Genomic DNA, 23225 nt, shown 5'->3' with positions numbered 1-23225 from the left:
CTTGTGTTTCTTTACTTGGCCAATGTTATCCCCTTTTGCTTTGCACAATCAATCCCTTGATTCATTTCATCTTCTGCCTTCCATACTGTCACAGATCTTCCCATGTGTTCCTTCCCCAGCCCCCATCTGTTTCCCTGCCTCTGAACCTGTTTAATACCTGCTGCAACTCGAACTATTTCCAGTTGTGATGATTAGTCATCGATCTGACACGTCAAATTACTTAGCTCTCCAGAAATTTTTTCTGGCCTGCTGATTATGTCCAGCTATCTCTGTTTGAATTTCGGATTTTCAGCACCGCCAGTACTTTCCTTTGGAAATATTCACATCAGCTCCTTGGTGTGAGGCACGGTGAAGAAGCAGCAAGGTCTCCGTTTTAGATACTGAAAAGCACAGAATTGACCCTCTCCATGCTTGCATAAAATGTTGCTTTTCAACCTCCTGTTGCTCCTAAAGATGACGAATTGCAGCTAAATCAGCCAATCCATGTGTCTGAAGATCCATTGAATCGCCTGGATAGGTCGTAGATCGATGCTGCTCCCTGCGTTTTTCTTGAAATTGGCGCGTGGTGAAGATCATGTCCATTGTGCCCGTCAGTGGACAGAATCAGTACTACGAATCTGTGACTCGACAGTCACTGGTAGAAAGGGATTAAGGAGGATTCTCCAATAACTTTCACTGGGGCAGACAGCAGGGAAAACCCTCTGTAATTACTGCAATTGGATTTGTCGCCTTTCTTGAAGCTAGTCACGATTACAACGTCTCTAAATCCCCTGGCCTGCTCTCCTCATTCCAAATAAAAGAAATCAGTTCATGGATTCGCGCTAACAGTAATTCCCCGCCATGCTTTAGTGCTTCGGCTGGGATTCCGTGTGCTCCTGAGGCCTTGTTGTTCTTCAATTATCGGATGGCCTTTTAAACATTGTGCCAGGCTGCGGTTTTTCTGAGTTGGTGACGGGTAGCATGCTGTCGGATGGGTTCGAGGACACTCATGTCGAAGACAGAGTCTCACAGAAGCAGATCTAGAAGTACGCCTTCCAGCGGGCACTGAGTGCTTCTCTGTCCTTGGTAATTATTCTTCCATTTCTGGCCCTCAGTGGGGTACACATTTCACTGCATGAACGTAATTGGCGGCGCTAATGAATGTATGCACGTCGTGTTTGTCAGCTCGTTGCTGGATCACCTGCACTATTTCTACCCACCATCTGTTCTTTAGGTCGCGAGTTTTATCTTGGATTGCGGTCTTTAGACGACTAAAGAACTGCTTTCATGCTCTCGAATTGTGCATCTGTTTCCAATTCAAGAATGATTTGCATTTGTGGCTTATTAGCTCCTGAATCTCCTGGTCATTCTCGTCGAAGCAGTCTTGCTGTTTCCTGATGGATTTATCAAGCGTCTCTACACAGGTGCTAACTTTCGAGGCCTTCAGGGCAGATCAGGCACTGTGGACATTCTGCCTCTCCGGCTGACTGGAATTCCTGAAGTAGTTTGTGGGACGCTGTCTGAATAGAGCTTTCTTAATAGGGTCTTTAAGTGCTCCAGCGTTGGTTTTCCTGCGCCAGCGTTTCTGTTGTTTTGAGTCTACATTAATTTAATAACAGGGTGGATTAGGCGGTGGTCCATTTAGCAATCATCAGCTGCTGTCATGGCGTGGGTGATGCGGATGTGGTTGCGATCCCTCGCCCAGACAATGATGTAGTCATGTTGTTGAATGAGTAAACCAGCCACCTTGTGAATGAATTGAAACATATACCGCCCAGCTTCGTAATCAGGCAATGCCGATTCGTCGAAAGCTGATTTTTATATATATCCTGTTGCTGCATTGAGCAATTAGGGCAGTTTGCTTTGTTGTCACCAGAAAACCAACAACTGTTTTTCGGATGAACATAGTCCCAGTCGGGCCGATATATGCAGCACGGGAATTGCAAGGCAAATGGAGCAGCGTCACAGACCGAGGTATGACGGTGTGAAACCTCCAAATGGGAGTTTCTTTGTACATCGCATCATGTAACTTTTTTAAATTACTTTGTTTACTGAAATTTATTAGTAAAACCGCGGGATTGGAATTGGTCGGGAATCAAACTCTTTTCTTATCTACTCCCGCATTTAAGCAGCTGTTCCTCATTGTACCCTTCTCTAGACATGTTCTGAGTAACCATCATCGACCTGAAACGTGAACTCTGTTTTGCTCTCCAAGGATACTGGCTGGCCTTCTGTGTATTTCCAGCTTTTTATTTTTATCATCATCATAGGCAGTTTCTCATCACGAGGATGACTTCCGCGCCAAAAAGTGATAAGTTCACAGGTGTATCAGGGAATGATCTAATATTCCAGATCCCGACCTAGATCGCGAAGGGTGGAATTTTTCACGTGTGGTGGCCGTTGCACACCAGCCACCACACGGGTTTGACAGAGCTAGTCTTGATCCAGTGGCAAGGTATACGCAAGTCAAACTGGAACCCAGCTCTGCTATCCAAACCGAGCGTGCACACATATCGTTGTGTGGTCTGGACCATGCTGCCCTTGGGCTCTCGTCTCTTCCGAACACCAGATTCATGCCTCTCTTGGGCCCCCGGCCACTTCCATGTATGGTCTCTTGCCGTTCCTTCACCCCTCCTGCTGTGCGTGCCCGCAGTGAAATCAGTGACCTGACTTCATAGCCATCGCCCTCCTGCAGCAGCAATGGCATGCGGCCACAAGCTTCTACCTCCAAAGGCCCCGGCCTGCTGATGATCTTGTAGGCCAGGACAGCGCCGATTTCTGGACCGGGCCACCGAACGTTGCTCCCTCCAATTGTCCCGGCCTGCTGATGGTCTTGCAGGATGGGACCGCGCTGGTTTCCAGGCCAGGCCTCCGCACGCTGCTCGATCCTTCCTATCGATGCGGCTGCATTTGTCGGCTTGAGAACTTGTGCTGCAATGGTAGCGGTTCTGATTCCAGATCAGACGGCAGCGGGTTGCAATCACGTCTGGATCGCACGTTTTCAATGGGCCAACCTCACTTTGAAGGAAGAGCTGTCCATTGTCAGTGCAATAAATATCCTCAGAATCAAGTGATCGTTTACTTTCGATATTCGCGCACAGTTTTTATTTAATTTATACTTTATAATCCAAGAATGTTTTAGGGATGTGTTCTGTTTATTCTCCCGCGTGGCAGGCGGGAATTCTACCCCAGACCCACCAAAGTTTACATTGTTTTGTTATTTAATCTTCAAGCCAGCGCAATTAATTATTGCATTGTGTTAATGCAAAGTGCTCCAAAAAAAGCTCAGCAAAGTACTTCAGATGCTGAAAAAGAATTGATTCAGCAACTGCTCGAAACACTCCACAGGTCCAGCAACAAGGACTGCCACTCAGCTCTGCTCCCGCTCTGTAAACAGCCGCTCCTCATGCGCTGCCTCTTTAAACAACCGCTCCTCTCACCTCGCACGTGTGTAAGACGTCCAATGAGACACAGAGGCGCACACACCCAGAAGCCGAAACTTTACTCAGTTCGTTGTTTTTAACGTTGCTCTAGTAAAGCTATCTGATTTTGGACGATGTACACAATACGGTGTAAATTCACTCGTTTGTACTTGTAATTATTCATCCTTTCTGCCGTGCCTTTCAGCTGTGCGGAGGTAATTTTACTAAAACCTAGCGACGACAGTCAGGGATTTGCACCCTGGATCTGTCGCATTTCAAAGCTGAAAATCACAAAGCAAGAATCAAATCGCTGGACCAACGAGGCTCCGATATAAAAACACAACAGAGCTCATTACATATTGAAATCTCATATTCTGTCGGTATTAAATAAACTTTTAACGCCCATCCTGCCTGTGTTGTGTCCCTGAGAGAACTATCAAATTAGTCCCACTCCCCATAATCGTACAAATGTATTCCCTTTAAATCTACATCAGTAATTTCTGACGTGATATGAGCTGAGTGTAGCATATTTGTAGCAAAAAGTGAAATTGGACATGAAGCTTACGGTGATTATCAAAACAAACAGAGGCATCAAATGTTTAACGTAATAACAACGAGGATTATATTCGAATCCGCGGCATGAAGCGCACAATGGATTAGCAGTCTCGCTTTAACCACTCGGGCACCTCGCGTTACGAGTAGAATTTAATCAGTTATTCTGTTTTCTTCTTTTTGCATCCAAACAGAAATCCCCAGCGACAAACGGAACTCACTGCTTGTCCCGTGCACCCAGTCGCAACATTGTTCAAAGTGTACAATTAGCGTCCCTCAGTAAAAGGCCTTCCATTGCTTCAGTTGAGGATGCGCCAGAAATGTTCTGCCTTGAAACAAAAAAAAAGTTTGAATCGGTTTTTTAAACGATCATGAGAGGGTTTCTTTCATATCGAACTCAGGCGCCTTTTCCTTTAGCCCATGCAGCCATTGCTGCTACCACAACAATTGTTGTCAGGAAAACTTTAAGCAAAGGGCTATTGTTTCTGGAAGGCAAAAAAAGCTGAGACAACAGGCGCATTTTAATGAGTAAACAGGATTCTATCGCCAAAAACAAATTATTTGCTTCATGGAGTAATGATTCATCTTTTGCTGTGGTCTTATCAGCAGGTGCCGCACAGGACAAAAGAGAAAATGCAAACTGTGCCTTAACTCGAATTCGATTTGTTGTGGCAACATCGCAGAATACTAACATCGAAAGCATCAGGGCGTCCCACATTAGCTGTTGCAAGCCTGTTTTGACCACATCAAAGTCACACACAGCATTGCGTAGAAAATATGAGGCCAAAATCAGCCCCACCTGAAATTAATACAGTGGTGGAATTCGACCCACACCTTGCAGCGACTGGAGCGTTAATGCAGAATGGCAACTGGTGTAACCGTAATTACATTTAAAACGCCTGTAGCACTTTCTCCCGGGAAGAAATTAACGAAAAAAAACCTTGGCATTGATGGGATTCGAAATGCGGATCACCAATTTAATAAACAATCGCTTTGACCAGCTAAGCCACGGCGGCATTCGACACACTTATGTGCTTCCCTATACTGATTGATATCAAGCAGTGCCTGTCACTGCCTTTTGGACTCTGAGGCCGTTTTGAATCGATCCATCTCTCTTGTCTATTCCGCCATCTGTCCCGATTCTGCCGCAATCTCTCGCTATGTTTACCTCAGTCTTAATCTGTGGGTTATCACTGCGTTAATCTCAGTCTTAATCTGTGGGTAATGCTGAAGGAATTCAAGTGTTTGTTTCGAACATGAATTAAATGAGAACATATGCAATAGGAGCAGGAGTCGGCCATTTGACCACTCGAGCCAGCTCAGACATTCAATGTCATGGACTCAGCTCACTTCTCTGCCCGCACCTCTAACCCTTTAATCGCTCATCGCTCAAAAAATTGCCTATCTCCGCCTAAAATACATTAAATGACCCAGCATCCACAGCTCTCTGGGGCAATGAATTCCATAGCCTCAGAGAGGAAATATCTCATCTCAGTTTTAAATGGGCGGCCCCTTATTCTGAGTGTATCCGCCAAATCTATTTGTGAAACTAGGAACTAATCAGCCACAACGTATAAAAGATGTTGTTTATTGTGATGTACGAAATACCATATTCCGCCTCGAATGAATTAGGCTGAATTATGTGCAAAATGAAACTGTGACACCAACGCGATTGCAACTAACCTAATATTAACTGGGATATAAATAACGTGTATTTAGGGTGAAGAATTACTCAAGGTATTTAGGAGAATTTTTTTCATCCAGTATTTAGGAGGCCCAACAAGGGACTGCATGCTTCTGGACTTCGATTTAGGGAATTAAGGTGAGCAGGTGGTTGGTGTATCAAAATTGAGAGAATTTTGCTGCTAATGATCATAATTCAGTTAGATTTTGTGTAGATATGTAAAAGAACAAGCATAGACCAGGAATAAAAGTTTTCATTTGGGGGAAAGCCCATTTTGCTGAACTGAGAAATAAGTTAGCAAAAGTCCACAGGAAATAACTACTTGAATGTAAATCACTGTCAGAGCAGTGGGAGGCATTGAAAGAGGAGAACTTGTGGGTTCCCAGCAAGTTTGTCTCTTTAACGAAAAAGAGTGGGAAAAACAAATCTACAGCCCTGTGGCATACAGGATAATATAAAGAAAAAAGGGAGGCTCATGACAGGACCGAGGGCTCAACTCTGCAGAAATCCAAGGGAAGTATAGAACGTGCAGCAGTAAAATTAAAAAAACAAAATCAGGAAAGCAAAGCTGGAGAGAGCATGAAAAAATGTTGTGAAGTAAAATCAATGAAAACCAGAACATGCTTTATATGTACATTATGAGCAAGATATTAAATAAATGAATAGTAGGGCAGATTAGATACCACAACGTTAATCTGTGTGTCGAGCCGGAATACGTGGATATGGTTATTCATGAAATCATTGCGTCTGTTTTCAGAAACGAGAGGGGCAATGCCGACATTGCAGTCAAGGAGGACGAATGTGAAATATTAGATGAAATAAACGTAGTGAGATTGGAAATATTTAGGGACATAGCAGCATTGAATGTGGATAACTCCCCAGGCCCGGCTAACATATATCCCAGACTGCTCAGTGAAGGACAACGGGAAATAGAGATGATCTGGTCATCATTGTATAATCCTCTCTGGCCAAGGTGTGGTTCCGGATGACTGGAATATTTCTAACATTGTACCTTTGTTTAAAAACAATAAGCAATAGATCGCTTAATCGCAGGCCTTTCAGCCTAAACTTGGTGGTGGGAAAATTAATGCAAAACTTTCTGAGGGCAGTATAAATCTTCATTGAGATCGACACGGATTAATCAAGGTCAGTCAGCATGGAATTCTTTAGGGAAGGTCATGTCTAACTAATTTGGTTGATTTTTTTTGAGGACGTAACGAAGAGGGCCAATGAACTGAGTGCGTTTGATGCAGTGTATAGGGGTTTTTAGCAAGGATTTTGAAAAGGTCCCACATGGCAGACTGGTCATGAAAGATATCCGTAGATTCCAAGATCATTCCCGCAGATTGGAAGGTAGGTCATAAAATCCGCTGTTTAGGAAAGGGGGAAGAGAGAAAACAGCGAATGACAGATCAGTAGACTGACATCAGTATTCGGGAAAAAAGCTAGCATTTATTATTAGGGATGATATAACAGAACAATTAGAACATAACAATAGGATTGCTCAGAGTCAACATAGAATCATGTAAGGAAATCATGTTGAATAAATCTGTTAGAAATTTTTGAGGTTGTAACGAGTAGAATAGGCAAGCAGGGACCAGTAAATGTGATGCATTTTGATTTACATGAACGCATTTGATGAAGCACAACTCAAGAGGTTATGGGAAAAAAATAGGGCTCAGATGATTGGGGGTTATATATTAGCAGGAGCTGAAGATTAGTTAATGGACAGAAAACAGAGAATAGGAATAAACTGTATCATTTTGGGCTTAGCAGGCGGTAACTATTGGGGTGGCGCAAGGGGCAATTCCCAATGTATATCAATAATTTAGATGAGGGGCCCAAACAAAATATGTCCAAATTCACTGATAATACAAAGCAAGGTGGGCATGTCAGTTGTGAGGAGGATGCAAAGAGATGTCAAGCGGATATAAACATGCAAATTGAGTCGGCAAGAACATGGCAAATTGAATATAACATGGAAAAAATGTGAATCTATGGACTTTAGTAGTAAAAATCGAAAAGCAGAGTATTAAAAATGGTGAGAGAGATGGAAATGTTGGTGTTCAGAAGGCCCTGGATATTCTTGTACACAAATCATTGAAATTTAGCGTGCAGCTACATTAAGCAATTAAGAAAGCAAATGGTATATCGGCCTTTATTACAAGAGGATTTGAATATTTGAGTAACTACATCTTATTGCAATTACATTGGCCCCTGGTGACATCTCACCTGCAGCACTTGGTATAGCGTTGTTCTCCTAACCTAAGGAAGAATATCCTGGACATTGAGGGAGTGCAACGAAGGTTCAGCGGACCAATTCCTGTGATGAGGGTGTTACCTTATGTGGAGAGATTGAGTAGACGAGGCCTATATTCAATAGAGTTTAGAAGAATGAGAGTGCATCACATTGAAAAATAATCATTCTTACAGGGCTAGACAGAGTAATGCAGGGAGGATGTTTTATCTGGCTGAGGAGTTGAGCAGCAGGGTTTTCAGAATAATATGGCCACTGTACAGGAAAGTGGAGTTGCGGTAGATCAGGCATGACCACATTGAATGTCGTAGGGGCCGAAGGCCTATTCCTGCTCCTATTTCTAAATGTTTCTTTGAAACTAAATGCCCATGGGATCAAATACAAATGCAAGTTGGATTCTAAAATGGCTCAAAAGCAGGATGCAAGGCATAATGTATGAAGGGTAATTTTTTGAATCGAAGGCTGCACCGAGTGGGATCCCACAGGGCTCAATACTAGCTCCCTTGCTTTTTGTGGCATATATCAATGATTTCGACTTGGAAGTTTCAGGATATGATTAAGAAGTTTGCAGGTAACACAAAAATTGGCTGTGTCATTGATAATGAAAAAGAAAACGGTAGACTGCAGGAATAATCACTACGAGCATTAGATCATAATACCTAGGAGCTGGAGTAGGCCATTTGTCCGCTCAAGCCTGCTCCACCATTTAATAAGCTCATAGCTGATCTGCTCATGGATTCAGCTCCACTTCCCTGCCCGCTCCCCATAACCCTTTATTGCTTTATCACGTAAAGATCTGTCTGTCACCGTCTTAAATATATTCAAGGACCCAACAACTACAGCTCTCCGGAGCATACCATTCCATAGATTTACAGCCCTCTGTAAACTAGCATGAAATATAAAAAGAGATAGGAAGAGTTTCTACAGGTATAGAAAAAGAAAATAATGGCACAAGTACCCTTCAGTATGAGACTGTGGAATTAATATTGGAGAACAGTGAAATGGCAGAGAAATTCAACCAATATTTTGTATCGGTCTTCACGTAGAAGAAACTAAGAATATGCTAATAGTGGATAATTAAGGCGCTATAAGGACGGAAGAACTTAGTGCAATCACTATCACAAATGAAGTAGTATGCAGTAAAATAAAGGGACTAAAGGTGGACAAGACCCCTATACCTGTTTGCTTACATCCTAGGCTCTTAAAAGAAGGCACTGCAGATATAGTGGATGAACTGGTTGTAATCTACCGAAATTCCCTGGATTCTGGGGCTGTCCAGCAGATTGGAAAGCCGAACATTTATCGCCCCTATTCAACAAAGAATGCAGATAAAAAGCACAAAACTAGAGACTAGTTAGCTTAATATCTATCGTTGGGAAAATTCTGCGGTCCATTGTTAAGGAAGCAGTTGCGATATATTTGGAACAGCATAATTCAATCAAGCACAGTCAGCATGGATTTATGTAAGGGAAATCAGGAATGACAAATTTGCTGGATTTCCTTGATGTTGTAATGAGCAGGGTGGATAAGGGGAAACCAGTATTATATTTAGATTTCCAGAAGGCATTCAATAAGGTTCCACATAAAAGATGACTGTACAATGTAACAGCTCACAGGGTTGTGGGTAAAATATTGGCATGGAGAGTGGATTGGCAAACCGTCTGGATAAATCGTTCATTTTCCAATTGGCAAACAGTGACTAGTGCGCTGCCGCAAGGATCGGTTCTGCTCCTCAACTATTTACAACCTGTATTAATGACTTGGAAGAAGTGGCCGAGTGTAATGTAGCTAAGTTTGCGGAAGATGGAAAGATAAGAGGGAAAGCAAATTCTGATGAGGGCAGTAAATATTGGCAGATGGAGTATAATGTGGGAAAATGTGAGGTTATGTACTTTGGCAGAAAAAAAAGAAAAGCAAATGATAATTTGAATGGAGAAAAAGTGTAAAATGCTGTAGTACAGAGAGACCTAGGGGTCCATGTCCATGAAAAACAAAAGTTAATATGCAGATACAGCGAGTAATCAGGAAGGCCAATTTGAATGTTGAACTTTATTGCAAGGAGGATAATGTATAAAAGCAGAGAGGTCCTGCTGCAACTTTACAGGGTATTGATAAGGTGACACCTAGAGCACTGCCCACAGTTTTGATCTCCATACCTAATGAAGAGTATACTTGCAATTGAGCGTTCCAGAGAAGGCATACCATGTTGATTCAGGTGATGAGGAATTGACTGATAAAGATAGGTTCAGTAGGTTGGGCCTATACACATTGGAGTTCAGAAGAATGAGAGGTGATCTTATTGAAACATATAATATAATGAGGGTGCTTGACAAAGTGAATACAGAGAGGATATTCCCAATCATAGGAGTAAATAAAACTAGCGGACATAATGTCAGAATACGTGGTCGCCCATTTTAAACTGAGCTGAGGAGGAATTTTTTCTCTCAGAAGGTTGTAAATCTTTGAATTTCTCTGCCCCAGAGAGCTATGGAGTCTGAGTCATTGAATATATTTAAGGCGGATATAGCGAGAATATTGAGCGAAAATGGAGTGAAGGATTATGAGGAGCGGGCGGGGAAGTGCAGCTGAATCCATGATCAGATCAGCCATGATCTTATTGTGTGGTGGTGCAGGTTCGATGGGCCAAATGGCCTACTCCTGCTCCTATTTATTACCTTCTTTCTTCTTATATTGTCATGTAGAATAAATTCCTTCTCTTCTCTATTTTAAATTGGCTTCCCGTTATTCGGAGACTATGTCCTCTATTTGTCCTTTCCCTATGTTTGGAAATATCCTCTCTGCATCCATTTTTTTGAGCACCACAATTAACTTACATGTTTCTATAAGATCACCTTTCTTTCATCTGAATTCCAATGAGTATAGGCCCAAACTATTTAAACCTTTCTTCATAAGTCAACCAACTCATCTCCGGAATGAAACTGGGGAACTTCTCTGAATAGCCTCCAAAGCAAGTATATCCTCCCTTAAATATGGAGACCCAAATTGTATGCGGTTATCTAGTTGTGGCCTCAGCAATACTATGTACACTTGTAGCATGTCTTCACTGCTTTTACACTCCATCCCCTTGCAATAAAGGCCAACATTCCATTTATTTTACTGATTACCTGATGTTCCTGCATGCTAACTTTTTGTGTATCATTCATAAGGACCCCCAGGACCATCGGTACTGCAGCACTTTGCAATTTTTCTCCATTTAAAACTAATTTGCTTTTATACACTTTCTGCCAAACAGGATAACCTCACATTTTGCCTCATTGCACCTGCCAAATGTTTGGTCACTCTCTTAGCCTGTCTATATCCATTTGCAGATGCTTTGTATCCACCTCACAATTTACATCTTAACCATATTTTTATCTTCAGCTAAATATGTTGCATTACATTTGGTCCCTTCATGCAAGGAATTAATATAGCTTTTAAGTTCTTGAGGCCCCCGCACCTATCCATGCAGCACCCCACTAGTTTCCGTTTGCCAACTAGAAAATGAATCATTTATCCCGACTCTATATTTACTTTTATTTAACCAATCCTCTAATAATTACCCCGGACCACGTGAACATTTATCATCTGCAGTAATCTTTAATGTTGCATCTTATCGAATGCCTTCTGGCAAACTAAATACACCACATCCACTGGTTACCCCTTAACTCTTATCCACCCTGCTACTTACATCCTCAAATAATTGCAGCAAATTTGTCAAATATGGTTTCCCTTTCATAAAACCATGATTCATTGAATTTTGCTTTTACAAATGACCTTCTACAGCTTCGTTAATAATGGACTCAGCATTTTGCCAATGACAGATGTTAGGATAACTGACCTGATGCCAGTCTGTCTCCTTTTTTTAAAATAGAAGCATTACACTTGCGGTTTTCCAGGAAAATTTCATAGATTATAACCAATGCATCCACTATCTCTTCAACCACTTCTTGTAAGACGCTGGCATGCAAGCTATCAGATCCAGGGAGTTGTCCGCCTTTGCACCCATTATTTCGTTGAGTATTATTTATTTCGTGATCGTGATTTCTCCCTCACTATAGCCCCTTGTTTATCCACAATTGGGATATTTTTGTTTCATCTACCGTGGAGTTCAGAAGAATGAGAGGGGACCTCATAGAAACGTTTAAAATTCTGACGGGTTTAGACAGGTTAGATGCAGAAAGAATGTTCCCAATGTTGGGGAAGTCCAGAACCAGGGGTCACAGTCTGAGGATAAGGGGTAAGCCATTTAGGACCGAGATGAGGAGAAACTTCTTCACCCAGAGAGTGGTGAACCTGTGGAATTCTCTACCACAGAAAGTAGTTGAGGCCAATTCACTAAATATATTCAAAAGGGAGTTAGATGAAGTCCTTACTACTCGGGGGATCAAGGGTTATGGCGAGAAAGCAGGAAGGGGCTACTGAAGTTTCATGTTCAGCCATGAACTCATTGAATGGCGGTGCAGGCTAGAAGGGCTGAATGGCCTGCTCCTGCACCTATTTTCTATGTTTCTATGTGAAGACCATTACAAAATATTTGTTCAACGTCTCTGCCATTCCCTGCTACCCATTATTAATTACCCATTCTCGTCCTCTAGGGGAGCAACATTTACATTAGCCACTTTTTTTCCTTTTTATGTTCTGTAGAAACTCTTATCATCTGCTAGATTACGTTAAGGTAGGCAGAAGCGTTACAAATGTAATTAATTCCGAAGAAGTTTGTGGTAAATAAAAGTTTGGCTTGGGATAACAAGGCAAGTGAATGCACATTGAATGGTAGTAAACTGGGAAGTGTAGAGGAACAAAGGTGCCATGGAGTGCACGTCAATAGATCCTTGCACGCAGCAGACCAGATCAGCCATGATCTTACTGAATGGTGGAGCAAGCTCAATGGGCCAAATGGCGGATTCCTGTACATATTTCATATATTTTTAGGTTCTTACAAGTTGGGTAAGAAGCCATATGGAACACTTGCATTTATTCGCCGAGGATTAGAATACAAGAGTAGGGAGGTGATCCTTGAGCTGTTTAAAATACTGGTTATCCCACAGCTAGAGAAGGGCGTGCAGTTCTGAGCACGGCATTACAGGGAAGATCTGATTGCAGTAGAGCTGGTAAGGAGCAGATTTAAGAGGATGTTGCCTGGACAGGAGAATATCAGCAATGAGGAAAGATTACATGGGATGGATTTATTTTCTTTGGAGTAGAAGATGCTGAGGGGAGAACTGATTGAAGTATATAAAATTATAAGTGTTTAGATAGAATGTATATTAAGGATCTATTACCCTTATGACATGGGTAAACACAAGTTGGGTATAATTTAAAATCATCAGTGGATTTATAGTTGATTTTTGTCACCATAGAATGTTCGGGGCCTGACTCTCACAACCTAAAAGATGCACCATGTTTAAAAAGGAACTGGATATGAAATAGAAGTGCGTAACGTACAGCGCTACAGAACAAGTTTTTGAAAGAAGGATTCAGCTGGATAACTTTTCTTCAATGACTATGGGCCTAAACAGTCTATATTCGAGCTGGGAAATAAAAGATTCAATGATACAATGAGTCGCATTTTAATATGAATATTGAAGGGCTACCATTGCACCTCAAGCGTATTCACACTAATAGACATCGAACTCAAGCAGTGAAAATGTATTTGTGGGGAAAGCTGTGAGACTGTGGAATGCACTGGCCCAGACAAGCAAATGGAAAACAATGTTTAAAAACAGACAGCGTGTGGCTGGAAGGGCAGAGCGAGGCAAGAGAGCCACAGGAAAGCCACACATCTTCGAGAATTCCTTCCTGATCAAATCATCGTTGCGACCGACACGGACATTTTTGCTGGTAAATGTGAATAAAATGCAACGTACATTTGCAGCTTTTCCTCTTTCTGTCCTGTTGCAATTATAAGGAAATAGATACAATAGGAGGCCATTCCGCCCTTGAGGCTGCTCTACCATTGAATTATATCAAGGCTGATCTGTTGTGCCATTTGCCTGCGATGATTTCATAAATCTTGAAATCCATATTTAACAAAGTCCTAGCAACCTGAATTTTCAAATTATCAAGTCACTCCCAACCTCAACAGATATTTAGGGAGGAAGTTAAATTTTGCCACTAACCTCTGTGGGAAAAACTGATTCCTTACGTCATCCCTGAACGGGATAACTAATTGTTTGATTGTATCCCATTGTGTTGGTCCTTCCCACCAGAAGAAATAGTTTGTCTCTATCTTACACATATTTCTTTGCAGCTCTGGTCCAAGTCTACACCCAGAACATTAACTGTTCCTCTGATTTAGAATTTCAGCATGTGCCTCTTTCCCTGATGATATTTGCGCCCTATCTCTGTGTTGTCAGAGACTGGCAGCGGGCGGCAGAAACGAGCGGGATATGGGCCGTGCCAGGGAATGCTGCTTCTTATGACTGCAGGGATTTGAAAGCCTTCATGTGTCACACAGGTAGAATCAGTGGGCTTGGCAAAGTTCCACCATATAGAGGAAGAGCTTCTGATTGAGACAATACTAGATCCATATATATGAAAGTCATCTTTGCGTGGGGTATTGAAGAGGCTACAGGATTTCGGGAACACGTCGAACACTAGATCAGAGGACTGTATGTTCGATTCTCGTCCGGGTCTCGGTCGCTTTTATACCAGATGACTGTCTTAATGTCAAAATCCCTCACACTACCCACAGTCACCTTTCAATGCTTAGCGGTCGAGTTTCTCAGAGCGCTGTGTGTGATCCTCTCATTTATGCATTTATTCAACCTCCAGGAGAAAACGGAGATGTAAACGATTTAAAGGTAAATATTCAAAACATATTTACATATCTCTTTCTTTTGTATGATTGTCGACGCTGCTCAGCCGCAGAGCAAACTATTGTTGTTATGCTGCACAAGTTCACTTTCCAGTGTCGTAAACACCAAACCCTCCCTAAAATTCGATCCGACAACACTTGCGTGGTCCTATAGAATAGAATTATGTGGATGTTTACTGCACTAACCATTGTGCCACAGAGGCGCTCCCGAGCACGAACACTTCAGTGGTTGTAACGTCTTTTTTGGCTGCATCATGACATTGCCAAACTCACGGATTTGTCCCAGTTAAAAATGCATGGACAAGCTGTGGAAGTGTGAATAACAGGTTTGCTGTCAGCGAGCGGGGTGGTTTTCCCGCTACTGTCAAACAGTTTCATTTTCCACTGTAAAAGTTGTCATGCAAACTTCGAACACATGTAGGATCCCTTTTCAAAATTCTCAGCAATCCGTTCAGAATCGTAGCTTATGTTGAATAAAATGCAGGAAATATGTACAGATAACCCGTCAGTTTTCACATCTTCCCATGTGTGCCGAATATCTTGTCACTGCGTTGAATTCGAGTCTGTTTCTGGCACTTTTTTCTTGACATCATAATGACTGGTTTATGAACGGAAACGGCCCCACTCCTTCCTATAAACAAGTAAGTCAAAAGCGCTGCAGTAAAACTCTCACCTGCTCCTGAATCATTGTGGCTCATTGGATTCTAAATGCACACATGAAACCGAAAATCAGTCGATAAAAGTGGGGATACACCACTTCGAATTTCAACATCGCTAGAAATGTCGCAAAACTGGGAGCAGCAAATTTACTGTCTGCACTACATAATACTCAAACTCACAACCTTGGCATTGCCCCCACTTGCAGTTTCTTATAATTACCTCGCATTAACCGATTGCGCCACTAGAGCCACGGTATAATGAGGTATCAGTGCTCCCATCATACAGCTGCATTTTCCACCGGTCTTTTCAACAATAAGTCATCGATTCATTCAGCTCAAAAATATGCCATTAATTCCATCGTCTCTGTGCCGCTCTCTGAAAAGTTACTCCCAAGCCACAGATTTTTGAGCCACATTATATTTCTGTTACATGTTTTTTAGTAACAATGCAGGAAGTATATATTCACTTTGGAGTGAGTGCAGCCTATCGCTTTCCAAATAACACCCGAAATACAAGGAGAGATCAAAAAAATTGAGTTTTATTCCATTGAAATTAGAATGATAAGGTGTGATGTGATCGAAAACTTCAAGATATTAGGGTGAAATGTTAGTGTTTAGCAGAGAAATCTTTTCCCGCTGACTGGGGAGTTTCGAACTAGGGGGCATAGTCAAAAAAATGGATCCAAAAGTGAACTTAGTTAACACCGTTGCTCACAAAGGATGATGTGGATGATGTGGAACTCTCTCCTGTAAACTGAAATTGATGATAGATAAATTGTTAATTTAAAATCTGACATTGAAATATTTGTGTCAACTAATGGTGGGATAAGGGCCAAAGGCAGCTATAAAGAGATCAGCCATTATCTCATTGAATGGCGGAACAGACTCGGTGGGCTGAATGGTCTACTCCAGTTCTTATGTTCCTCTGTTCCCATTCACTCATTTGTGCATTTCTTCAAATTAGGGAATGAGCTGTGAATGAATTACAAGGAAACATTCAGAACATATCTTCAAGTTTTCCACTCACCCACAAAGAAGCGCTAACTCACGGATTCATTCATTTAGAAGCAACCGAGATATAGAGAATCCGAGATGAACACAGCTGGAGGGAACTGCAATATCTTCAATGAAGAAAATGATTTTATTAGAGATTAAAGGTACAAGTCTTGTGGCTGATGAGAGCACACCTGGAGTATTGTGTACAGTTTTGGACTCCTTGTCTAAGGCATGGTGTGAGTGTTCCAATAAGGAAAGATTATGTAGATTAGGGCTATATTATCTGCAAGTTTAGAATAATTAGATGTAATTACATTGACCATACAATTCTTACTGGGCGGAGAGTGTAGATGCATGGAGGATGTTACCCCTGGCTGCGGAGTCTAGAACCAGGGAACATGGTTCCTGAATTTAGGGTTGGCCATTTAGGACTGAGATGATGAGAAATGTCTACATTCAGAATGTCGCTAATGTTTAGAATTCTCTATCGGCGAGGGATGAGGAGGCTCTGTCATTGAGCATGGGTGGGGTGGCTTGACCCATCCACCTCCACGGAGGTGGGTGGAGGGCACACACCCACCTCCATGGCACGAACCTGGTATTGCAGTACTTCCAGGAACGGTGCAGTGGCTCTAGGCCTTTTGGCTAAGAGCATTGGCGCAGAGTGATCCTTGACAAGTGCAAGGTGATCTCTGGCGTTTGTGATCTGACAAAAGAATTGGAAAGATTGGCAACGAATAAAAAAAAATATTCAAGACGGAAATCGATAGCTTTTTGAAAATAAGGGAATCAAAAGGATGTGGCAATAGTGCGGGCAGGTAGCATTATGGTGCAGGATCAGCCACAACATCGTTCAATGGCGGAGGATGCCTGAGGGACCAAAAGGCGCACTTGTGTTCCTATTTCTCATATTCCTATGTTCTTATATTCCAGATGACCATTACCATCCTATCAAAACCGATTTTTCTGCTGGAAGTCCGAGTTCTAATATTAAGGACATGTCCCCTTTCTTCTTCATTCGCCCAACAGAGGAAAATGATTCACTGTATGGAACCGAATGAATATTTTACATGTTTTAAAAAGCAGATCAATCCTCAATTTGTGCGACGCTTAACAAATACACAAACAGCGGAACTCTATTTTAGACCAGATTGTGAATCTGTGGAATTCAGTGTCCCAGAGCAGCTGATTTAAACAATGATTAACATCGGCAGCATGCACGAGGAAGGGCAGAGGCAATAGAGCAACAGCTAATATCACCTTGGAAATCGCTGGCCCACAATATGCTTTAATTCCTCCCATTGACATTTAAACACATTTGATGTCATATTCATACATCGATGCATTTGGGAACTATATGAGATTTGAAGCTATCTCTGGTCTAAAATAACTGTTAATATATTTGAACTCAACCGCAGTGTTTCGGAAAACCCTGAATATTTAGCTTCAAAATAGAATCAGTTAAAAAGCTGGGGACAAGATTTCAACAGTCAGCGGGCAGGGAGCAGAGCCTGAGCTGATGTGTGCCATGTGGGAGCAGGAAAGTATAATCCCGCAGTTTATTTTCATTATCCTTAGAATAGCCGATACAGTTCTCAATATTTTACATTACTGTTAAATATAGGAACATTTGCTGTATTGTAATGATCACTGTGGTACCTTTCGATTTGATGAATTGGAAGCAAATTTACCATCACAAAACCATTCTTTCCAATTGTACATAAGGTCAGTGAGTTAAGAAATTAGATTGTTGGAAGTGGCTTTGCTGCAACTGCGATGGCTGAGCGGATAAGACGATCGACTTGAAATCCAATGTGTATTCTTCTGGATGAGTTCCAAGCTGCATTGGGAGAGTTGTGTTTTGCTGCCTTACTCTATTTGCGCAAGGCAGCAAGTCTTAACTTCTGAACACTCCTTGCACGGAGGTGTAGAAATTGTAAAGTATCAAACAAAGTGGAGAATGGCGTCCTGAAAAAGTCTCCACAGATGTTGCCTGAGCTGCTGAATATTTCCAGCATTGTCCGTTTTAATTTTGTGCCACGACTTTCAAAACACACTTTGCTCTGTGTATCAGGGATTCTCGGGGTTTATCCATGGGAGAAGGAAATCAATGCTCAGCTTGTATGAGAATGCTTGGGGCACACTTCAGATTGAGCAGAGATTCAACATGTCACTTAGGGTTTATCACAGAGGCATCGTTTTCAGGAAGGAATGAATCGACTGGACTGAAAAATGCCCTCCAGCAGAATCCACATAAAATAAAAAGTTCTGTATCAGTCGCGACTAAACTTCCAAGGTGCCATGGGAACCCACGCTCCTGATGGAAATTGCAGTTTGAATGCAGCGCTTCAGACCACTCGGCTATCCTGCCATTGTGAGACACGATTCGGTGTCCCTGGGTTTACTCACTGAGGCAAATAAAACCTTCCAGTCACTTCGGCCCTCGCTAAAATTGATGGAAGGCCAAGTGACCAGGATACAATCTCCCAAGATTTAATCAACAGCATTGGTCACAGCACAGATCGCTGAAGAGCACCTGTTCCTACCTTTTGCTACATTTAAAACCTACTCTCTGTTTACTATTCTGTGGCTAGTTGCCAATTCCTTACAGTCTATCAACGTCTTGCTGCATCTGTCTTCAAAGGGCCTTCATTTTCGCTTGAAACTCTCTTTCTCTTAATATACTCAAATGAACTTGTTTTGCTAACTTTCAACTTCCTTGCACATTTTTTGTTATCACCTTTTTGCACCTGCACCTTTTGTTACTTTCGTTATTTCGCTTTGCTGATTTTTATTGCTCTCACAGTCTGCTGGTTTTCCACATATTGCTGCATTTGAGTAAGAGATTTCTTTTCGCTTGCTGCTTTATCTCGTGTCATTTGCTGACCATGGTTCATGAAATGCACATATGAAGCCTGTGAATTTCAGGAGGTTGTACCGTTTTTTTTGTCTCGACTTCCTCTTTGAGATTGTCCCACTGTTGGTCTGTATATTTCCCCGTTAACAGCCCTGAAGCGGGAATTAAAGAGTTAAACACATTTCAGATTAGGAAGCGAAAGACACAATTTGCTGATGTGCCAAAATTGGCAGGTGCAACTGTAGGACAATGGTGTAATTCCTGTTGTTCAGAGCTAATGCCCTAGGCCTTCAAAGTGGCTTCCTGTTGTTATTCAGAAATAGGAAATAGATTCCTGTTATTGGCAGGAGGCATGATGCAGGATACATATGTTCACACCCAAGGAGGATGTTGGAACAATTTTCACGCAGCAGAAAGTCTGACCAATGATAATGTAAATGTTGACTTTGCAAAGAGTTCTGGATAAAAGAAGCAGTTACTAAAGTGTTCGAAGAGAACGGTTGGGAAGGCATCCAGTTTCCCTTGATCAGGCTGTTAAGCAATTCTTTTCCCCACAACAGGCCTGTGTTGAGTGTCTTTGTCTTACTCCACATCAAATAGCTTAGTCTGGAAGGACGTACCCTGGCGAAGACAGACGGATGTTTACAGACCATCACTAGTGAGTATATATTTTAAGTAGCACTCATAAATCCAATGCAATCTGCCGCAAAACGTTTCGGTCTCCTGGTGTGTCCGAATTTGTGAGAAAAGGCCTCAGCTAGAAGAATTACAGAGGTTACACGTACAAGTAATAGTTTAAAACAACAGATCAAAGGACGCTCTGGGCCCTTACGCAATGACCAGGACGATGATATAGACAGTAAGACAAATGACGTTCCACCACCTTATGAGGAAGTAGTCCCAACTGCCCCGAAAGAGGACAGCAGCGATGAAGAAGACAAAACCTCCATCGCACCAGTGACAGTGACAGTAGGAGTCCAAATGCAGGGATAGAAAAATATAGGGCCTTCATCTCCTTTGAAAAATAGTGTCTACTTATGGATTTGGGAGCAATTGAACTCCGCAACAGAAGCATAGTGATTTGGGAGTCTCAGAAAGGAATGCATGACATTCATGATATCGATGAACGGGACGTTCCTCAACTAGTAAGGGAAATGTGCCCACGTGACAAATGGAATAACCCGGCACAAAATTTTAGGGATGGGACCTGGCTTCCCAATGTAAACACCGCCCGGGGGAGCTAGGCTAGTGGTATACAATGGATTTAAGACTGCCGTGCAGACTGTCTTGGGACAATCACAGCCCAATTGGGGCCTTATAATGTTGGTAAAACAAAAGAAAAATGAGAATAGTGATGAATATGGAGAGCATTGATGGACAGCATATCAGGAGTCGTCAGGCCAGGCCAATCCAGACCAGAATGATATCCCCTTCTGTAAAATATTTAAAGGTCGGTTGTCGGCAGAGCATCAGAAAATTCTCAAAATGTGGGTAATAGCAGCCAATATGTACCATAGATTGGTACAATGGGCATGTCAGATAGATAGCGAGACAAAAAAATAGTTAAAGACCAAAGTGGCTGCCGTTAGAGTGGGGATAGTCAGGTGTATTATCATTGTAGAAAGATGGGATATCGAAAAAGCGAGTGCAGATGATCCTCACAGAAATACCAGAACAGTGGCAGATCCGTCCATCACAAGGAGCGTTGCTGGGCGGGAAGGACAGGGACCAGATAAAGAATCCCACAGTCTAACCTAACCGGAGCAACATCCAACAACTACTTTAGGCCTTGAAGGAACTTCAGCGTGATTGAAGGTCAGCGGACCCACGATGGAGTGATGGTGTCAAGTGCATTCACGTGACAGCAGTGTTGGGGGGCCGCAGAGTGATATGTTGGTGGATATTGGGGCAGCGGTGTCTATTATAGACATTCCCTTGCAACTACCCGGAAAATCATGAAGGTAAGGGAGGTGGAAGGGACTAATTGGATAGCCAAATTAAGCGAGCTTGTATTATTGGAAATAGCTGGGATCTTAATACCGGCTCAGTTTTACATGATTCCCTAAAATGAGGGTACGATAATGGAATAGATGTATTGGATCAATTAGGGGCGCAGGTGGACCCCCGGGAAAATAAGGGAATGAGGGTAAATGCCAATGATCAGAAGCCAAGTGTGCCAGGGAGGCAAGATAGTTTTGATAGACATGTTAAAGTAGGAAGTCCCTAGATCATAACAAGGGATTGGGATGTGCTTGAGCGGCGGGGCACGTCAGTGGAGTTGGGCAACAATATCCCATTAAACCAGAGGCAATGGACCACTGTAAAACAAATCATTGAGGAGTTACTAAATGATGGAATACTTAGAGATGCGCAATGAACTACCAACTCCCCGTTGTGGCCAGTAAAGAAGCAAGATGGTCATACAGGCTGACCATTGACTACACAACTTTGAAGAGGGTAACCCCATGTCAGCATTCCATTGTGGCAAGCCCCGAGACCATATTTGTGTGTTGAAGCCTGAACAGCATGTGTTCACGGTACCAGACATAGCCAACTGCTTTTGGTCCATACACCTTGCAAGTGAATCCCAGGATAAATTTGCCTTTACGGTGTGCTTGGATGCGGGTCCCACAAGGATTGCACAATAATCCGGCAATATTTTATCGAACCATTAGCCCGGCCATAGAAAAAGTAGATCTGACACTGTCGAGAATTATCTGCAGTTTGTGGACAACCTGTTGATAGCCTCAGAAGACGAAAGCGGCACAGATGAGCAATTATACAGGTTCGAGAAGCCTTCTGAGAAGCTGGGTTCAAGGTAAAACCTAAAAAGACACAGATTGGACAAGCCACAATATAATTCTTGGGACACGAGATCTCCCAAGGCGTTCGGACAATGAAAATGATACGAAAGAAGCCATGTCCAAAAACAGTCCGAGGAGTGTGTAAGGTACTGGGACTCTTTAACTACTGCAGGAATTTTATACCCAACTTCGCAGCAATTGCAGAACCCATGCAGAGTGTGCTTAAAGTGGGAAAACCATTCCTAGAGCCTGCAGAATGGGGTCACAAGCAAGAGACGGCATATGGAAATCTGAAGGTGGCCGTAAATTCCGCCCCAGATTGGGACTCCCAAAAATGGATCTATCTTTCCAAGTTTACTTTCAGAAACAAAAAGGCTTTTATGGAGCCGTGGTAACACAAATGCACGGGGATAGATTGAGAACCTTAGATTACTATTCAACCCAACAATCACCAGTAGCCACGGGCTTGTCCAGATGCGTGGCTGCACTTGTCTGCACTATATGGGCAGTCAAGTTCAGCGAAACTGTCGTGAAGACAAGCGAAATTGTCCGACACACCAAACACACTCTAGTAGAAATATTGAATACTGGAATGCTGTGAGCCGTGTCCAATATCCGCCGAGGAAAGAGGGAAGCCATTTTACTGCACCACGATTAATCAGTAAAGATAGTCAGAGACACAGGGGAAAACCCGGCAGAAGGAATCCTCATTTTGGTGAGGAAGGGGAGCCCCACGAGTGTAATGCATTAGAATGGCAAGATTATGCAGGGAATATAAGTGATATAGCTCTCGAAAACCCAGACCTCACATTGTATGTGGACTTATCCCGAGGGTACGTCGACAGCTACCCATGTATGGGATGAGCGGGAGTAAACAAGCATCTTGAGGTAGTGATGCATGGAGCACTGGACGGAGGCCTTTCAGCCCAAGTAGCAGAAGTAAACGCACTGACGAAAGCCTTATTGCTGGCAGAGGGAAAGACCGTGAATATATATAGAAATAGCATGTATGCCTTTGGGGCAGTACATGACTACATGGTAGCATGGGGAAAGAGAGGATTTTTTAACACTAGCGGCGAGGCCTTCAAACATGATGAACATATAAAATTACTATTAGAAGCAGCCAGCAAACCTGCTAAAGCGGCAGTGATAAAGGTAAAGGCCACCCAACGAGTAGTGGAAATGTGGCTTCGGACAA

General features: G+C 42.5%; 1 long non-coding RNA gene across 1 annotated transcript; it reads left to right on the top strand.

The window, feature by feature from the left end:
* Positions 1–701: 701 nt before the first annotated feature.
* On the top strand, positions 702–17372 carry LOC139275876 (uncharacterized). The gene is made up of 3 exons (XR_011595779.1): positions 702–1065; positions 16335–16527; positions 17300–17372. It is a non-coding gene; the product is annotated as an uncharacterized lncRNA (long non-coding RNA).
* Positions 17373–23225: the final 5853 nt, after the last annotated feature.

The sequence above is a fragment of the Pristiophorus japonicus genome, chromosome 11 (assembly GCF_044704955.1).
Source record: "Pristiophorus japonicus isolate sPriJap1 chromosome 11, sPriJap1.hap1, whole genome shotgun sequence".
Taxonomy (NCBI): Eukaryota; Metazoa; Chordata; class Chondrichthyes; family Pristiophoridae; genus Pristiophorus; species Pristiophorus japonicus.
The sequence above is the reverse complement of the archived record's forward strand: the minus strand, read 5'-3'. Positions and strand labels throughout refer to the sequence as shown.